The sequence below is a fragment of the Thermobia domestica genome, chromosome 10, assembly GCF_964235325.1.
Source record: "Thermobia domestica chromosome 10, izTheDome1.hap1.1, whole genome shotgun sequence".
Lineage (NCBI taxonomy): Eukaryota > Metazoa > Arthropoda > Insecta > Zygentoma > Lepismatidae > Thermobia > Thermobia domestica.
In genome coordinates, this window is record NC_137463.1 from 145,626,786 (window position 1) to 145,633,033 (window position 6,248).

General features: G+C 34.6%; 1 non-coding gene across 1 annotated transcript; it reads left to right on the forward strand.

The window, feature by feature from the left end:
• Nucleotides 1-4,435: 4,435 nt before the first annotated feature.
• On the forward strand, nucleotides 4,436-4,833 carry LOC145663240 (small subunit ribosomal RNA). The gene has a single exon (XR_014127167.1). It is a non-coding gene; the product is annotated as a small subunit ribosomal RNA (ribosomal RNA).
• Nucleotides 4,834-6,248: the final 1,415 nt, after the last annotated feature.

Here is a 6,248-nt window from a genome sequence, read left to right on the forward strand (position 1 = left end):
TTAAAAGATTGAATTTCAATATAGAACATTTGATGGCCCTTGGGGATCGGAATCGAATTTCGGCCTTGGCAGTCAACGTCTAGGCAAAGAAGCTATACAGTCCTGGTAGAAAAAATGTAGAACACAGTGATCAACAAAGGTATTTTTTCAAAGGTATTTTCTCAAGAGCAGAATGCTATTCCACAAAATGTACCCGATTAATCGCCAGCAGTTGAGGTTTACAAAGTGTACTCATCTCTAACACTGAACCAGACTTTCATTTGGCCTGGTATGTAAACAAGTATATCCATGGCCGTTGACCTGAGCCGCCGTATATCACCAAGTAAATTCTTTTACCAAATCATCTGTACAATTCCGCAATGATGTTCGCTGCATATACTGCCTAGGGTACAATCCTTCCACAGTCCTGCTAAGAGCCCTTAACATTTACTAGAAGAATGATGAAACACACAGATATTTGCTTAGATCTATACAACAGACTCTTTTCAGAGAACATTGTAATTCCAAGTTAAAGAAACATTCAGATATCTAAGAGGAGATGTCCAGATACGTATTGTTCTCTTACCAAAACGAACGCAAGCAGTTAGCATGCACTACAAGCAATCCGACATAGCAATATTTGATAACAAACGTAGTGAGATTAGCATTCTTCAATTACAACTTACACGCTGTAATAATAAAAAAATTTGATGAAAAATTAGTGATTTAAAGTGCAACAGACGTGCCAATAATTCGAGGGTTCTATTTCGAAGTGTCCGGTAAGGCTAAACGGCTTATGCCGGCCTATGTCGTATTTACAATGCTGTGAAAATTAGAAGTCAGAAGTGGACATTGGCATCTACTCCTTAATTCCTATTGGTTTACAGCTAGTAAAGGAAGTTAACAACGAATCTGAACCGTAAAATCTTCTGTACCTAGCTCTCAAAAACAAAGCAGTAGTGCTTTTAGAGCTCCTTAACTCGCATTATGCAATGGTGTACCATTTAAAAAAACCGTGGATTTATTTCTCCCTTTAATAAAACAAGGATATCACAGAACGAACAGCGGTTTGTTTTAGGTGGGCCCTTGGGATTAAAAAATGTGATACCAAATGTAAAAATATAAGTATTAATATTAATTTATCAATGATAATCAAGCAAACGCTATACTTCCCGTTTATATGTAACTACATTACTTTTTGAGAGTGCTTCCTGCTGAAGAAATCTACTTAGGATTCATAACCTTTTTCTTAATTGTTAGCCTGATAGAGATGGTTTAATCCAAAGAATTGTGTTTTTATGGATATATTATTTAAAGAAAGTCTGCTGTGTGTTAACACTCGAGGCTATCAAATATGGGTTTAATTAGCGTCGTTTGTGTTCACTAGGACTTAGATACACAGTTGTGTACAATTCACTAGGTTCCGGTCTATCATTAATAATATTTTCCCTATTGCATACTGAAAAACTTGCTATGGAACCCATTATGATCTAAACTCCGTAGCAGCCTTACCTTGGGCCTGATACCAGTGATCTGATCCATGAGACAAATAAATAATCATTGTGGTTCCTTTAAGATCTTCCCTTGATTAGTTAAAATGTAAACTTCGGGATGACCAAAGAATCAGAATAGATGTTGATATAAAGTGGATCTCCTCCTCCTGAAGGGTCAAAGGAGGTGTTAAGATTTCGGTCAGTTAAAAGTATTGTAATAGCCCCTGCTAATACGGGAAGAGATAAAAGAATTAATACAGCAGTGATTACTACAGATCAAACAAATAATGGTATTTGTTTTAAAGTTATTCCGGGAGTTCGTATGTTAATTACAGTTGTAATATAATTTATTGCCCCAAGAATTGAGGATACCCCAGCTAGGTGGAGGGAGAAAATAGGAAGATCTACAGAGGCTCCGGCGTGAGCAATGGCTCTGGAGAGAGGAGGATATACAGTTCATCTGGTTCCCGCACCACTTTCTACAATTCTTCCTGTTAATAGTAGAGTTAGTGAGGGTGGTAGCAATCAGAATCTTATGTTGTTTAGACGCGGGAATGCTATGTCAGGTGCTCCAATATTAAAGGTACTAATCAATTACCAAAGCCCACAATTATAATTGGCATAACTATGAAGAAAATCATAATGAAAGCATGAGCAGTAACAATTACGTTATAAATTTGGTCGTCACCAATTAAGCTACCTGGTCGACGAAGTTCTGCTCGAATGAGAAGACTTAGTGATGTTCCTACTATTCCTGCCCAAGCCCCAAAGATCTACCAATGTGTTTATGGTTTGTAGAAAATAATCATCGTTGCAAATGAAATTAAATAGGGTGGCCGAAGCACTAGGCGATAGATTGTAAATCTATTTATGGTTAATAAACCTCTTATTAAGTTTTATAGTCAATATATATGATATCGGTCTGCAATTCCGGAGTAGTAGTTAATATACTAAACCTAAAAGATTGACTTTTATTTATAGCTTTGAAGGCCATTCGTTTTTTTAACTTAAAGTATTTGTTTAAAGGATGTTGTCAGTTAAAGGTAAAATATTTATCCCTTTTAACGAAATAATAATGAATATGAATCGATGTTTCTTAATTTTTTTTCATTAAGGACGTTCATGTTTGGTTATGATGATTAATAATGAAGGCAGCGTAAGCATTTCGCATATAATTGAAAAGGGTAATTACTGCTGTTATTACTATTAGGGTAAGAATAATAAATGACATTTGTTCGGCAGTTTGTATAATAATGATTCATTTGGGTAAAAATCCTAAGAATGGCGGGAGGCCACCTAAAGATAAAAGAATAGTGAAAATAGCTAATTTTGTTGTTACAACAATTTTATTAGAAAAAGTTTGATTAATATGAAATATTTTGTTTATTGCGAAAAGAGTGACTGCTATTGCTGAAAGTAACGCATAAAATAGGAAGTAGAGGGATCATCTTATATCACTTAATAGTAGGGCTATAAGTATTCATCCAGTGTGATTAATAGATGAGAATGCTATGATTTTACGTAGTGATGTTTGAATTAAACCTCCGATTGAGCCTACTACTATGGATAAAATTAAGGTTAGGTAGATTGCATTTGTAGGCTTTAAGCTGTAAGAAAGTAAGCCAAGGGGCGCTAATTTTTGTCATGTTAATAAAATAATGCAGTCTATTCAAGGTATGACCTCTATTACTTCGGGCATTCAGAAGTGGAGAGGAGCTGCGCCTATTTTAAAAAGCAAGGAGTAGTGATTAAATAGAATGTAGTTTGCAGTCCTATGTATAGTAAAATAATTGCTATTAGAAGTAAGGATCTTGCTATAGCTTGTACTAAAAGGTAATTTAAAGCACATTCGGTGTGACGTTGATTGTTGGTCTTTGAAATCAGGGGGATGAATGAGAGGTTAATTTCAAGACCAATTCAAGTACCAAATCATGATGAGTAAGTTAGGGAAATAAGAGTTCCAACACAAGTGTTGTGGAGACTGAAAGTGTCTTAGGATTAGTGAGCATTAGAAAAAGAAGAATAATCTTCATATGCGGGGTATGAGCCCACTAGCTTATCTTAGCTTATCTTTGTACACTTTAGTGTACGGCGCACGTTGATTTTTGATGTCAAAGGTGAAAGTGTAATTCTTTTAGGTGTAATAAGAGTATATTGAAATACTTGATTTATCCTATTATGATAATCCTTTAATCAGGCGTTTATTATTTTATAATTATTTATAGTGTTATATGAAAATTTAAATAGATCAATATTGTGTTATAATAATTAAATTTTGAAATATTATATTAATAATAATTAAAACTTGAAAATCTATTAAATCCTCTTAATTAACCTGAGATACCGGCTAAAGGTATATTAATAAGCTTAATGTAATCAGTATATGCTAGTTTTTACAGCATATGTGTCAGGAGAAAGTAAATATACTTGTATAGGATACAATTGTGTTTGAGGGGGAAAAAACTAAATTGAATCCTAGACAAGGGGGAAATTAGGGTTTATTAACTACTAATTTTTATTAATTAGATTAAATACATAATTAATAATTATTTATTTTAGCGTTATAAAATAATAATAAAGTATTATCTTGGCTTTTCTTCTCTTATTTATCTAGTTGTACATGTAACCTTCCTGATAAGAAATGAATATTATTGATCTTAAAGGTAAATAATGAAGTACAATTGGTCGCAGTACTTGTTTTTGTTTATTGATTAGTGTTTCAAGCAGTTAAGGTTTAAGGGGACCCGGCGAAATTCGTGCCAGCTGCCGCGGTGAGACGAGGGGGTTGAAGGGAAGAGGTAGTGATGGTTAAGCTGTAGTTAAAAATTTAAATTAAAGGACTTTGTTTTATTTATTTTTAGGTGAAATTATTTAAAATTATGAGTTCTATGTTTGAGGCTATGAAATTATTTGTTAAACTAGGATTAGATACCCTATTATTTTTAGTGTAAAATGTAATACTTGGGTAATAGTAGTTATGTTCTTGAAACTCAAAGGATTTGACGGTATTTTAGGCTGTTCAGAGGAATCTGTCGGGTAATAGACAATCCACGATATATTTTACTTATTGTTGTTTCGCAGTTTGTATACCGCCGTAGTTGAAGGTATTAGAGACCTTCATTATCTTTATTGAGGAGGACTTCAGGTCAAGGTGCAGCTTATCAGTAAGAGGAGATGGATTACAATAGATGTTTATACGGATTTTATTATGAAATTATTTAAATGAAGGTGGATTTGAATGTAATGTTAGTTATGTTGCTATTATGAGTAGGGCTCTAAGATATGTACACATCGCCCGTCGTTCTCATTTGTTTAGGTGAGATAAGTCGTAACATAGTGAACGTACAGGAAGGAGTGCCTAGATTGAATTAATAGCAAAATAGAGCTTGCTAGTTGAGCTATTCGTTTACATCGAGGAGGTTGCTGTGCAATTGATTGAAGGATGTTCTTATGCATATAATTTTTTTATATTGAGGCTAAGCGAATCAACTTTAATTGATGATATAGAATTAATTTGTTGATATTATAGTTAATTAGTACCGTAAGGGACTGTTAATAGCAGTATCTATTACTTTCTTTGTGCACCAAGAGGAGCAAGTACTCGAACACTATTACTAAGGGAGAAGATTCAGGGCCTCTGCTCCAAGATGTGGAAAGTGAGTAAGTAAATAAGTCGGCATATATGCTGCTCGTTTTAAAGAATTCCAAAAAAAGGTTAACAGAACAATAAACCACCTTGTTTTATAAATTGTTTTTATTCCTTCATTCAAAGTTACATCAAGATCATCTTAATATACATTTTGTTAGGTCTTTAAGGCGGTGACGGTAACACAAAATAATAATCATAACTGATTGGAGCAAGAATTATGCCGTTGTCAATGACATGTTGATTTTCTACAGCTGTTGTTCCTAATCATCTCTATCAGATTATCTTCCATTCTGCTATTTCTACATGAACCCTCTTGGCAGAAGACACAAAACCATGAATACTTCATATCGGCTCTTTTACACAAAGATGTAGCTCGTTCACAAACCTATCTTTCAGTCACTTTTTATCTACAGGTAAGTAAGCTTATCCGGCTGGAGCTGATGGTAACCGTGTGGGTAATGGAATTCGCATATCCTCTTTCACACACCAACCTCGTTCGATTGGGTTTATGCTTAGACCATTTCACTCCTGAAGTTTTTGCTCGTTAGGTTGTGTGTGTCTTGCTACAATTTCGTTTTCTCTTCGGGCACCAAAGCCGCTCGTGATAAAGATTTCCAAAATATGTAAACTAAACAATAAACCACCTTAATGTGTTATAGCTTAGTTCTTTGCCTTCTTTTAAAGTTACGGTACATCAAGATCGTCTACATGTCCATTTTGTTAGGTCTATAAAGCGGGGACGTAATTTCAAAATAATAATCATAACTGATTGGATCAATAATTAGCAATTGTCAATGACATATTGGTTTCCAACAACTTTGTTCTTCATCATCTATATAAGATTGTCTTCCGATGTGATATTTGTACATGAAGTCCCTTGGCAGAATGGAGAAAACCTTCAATATTAGATATCTGCTCTTTTATACTAACATGTGGCTCGTTCAAATCTTGCAGTCCTTTGTTATGGTAGCTGTGTGGGTCCTTAAAATTAGCATATCTTCTATCACACACCAAACTGTTTCGATTGGGTTCATGCTTAGACCACTTCGCTCGTGGTGTTGGAGGTACTTCCGAATTGGATGCTGAACAGGTGCCGGGTTAGTAGGGGGAAAAGTGGCCATATTGAT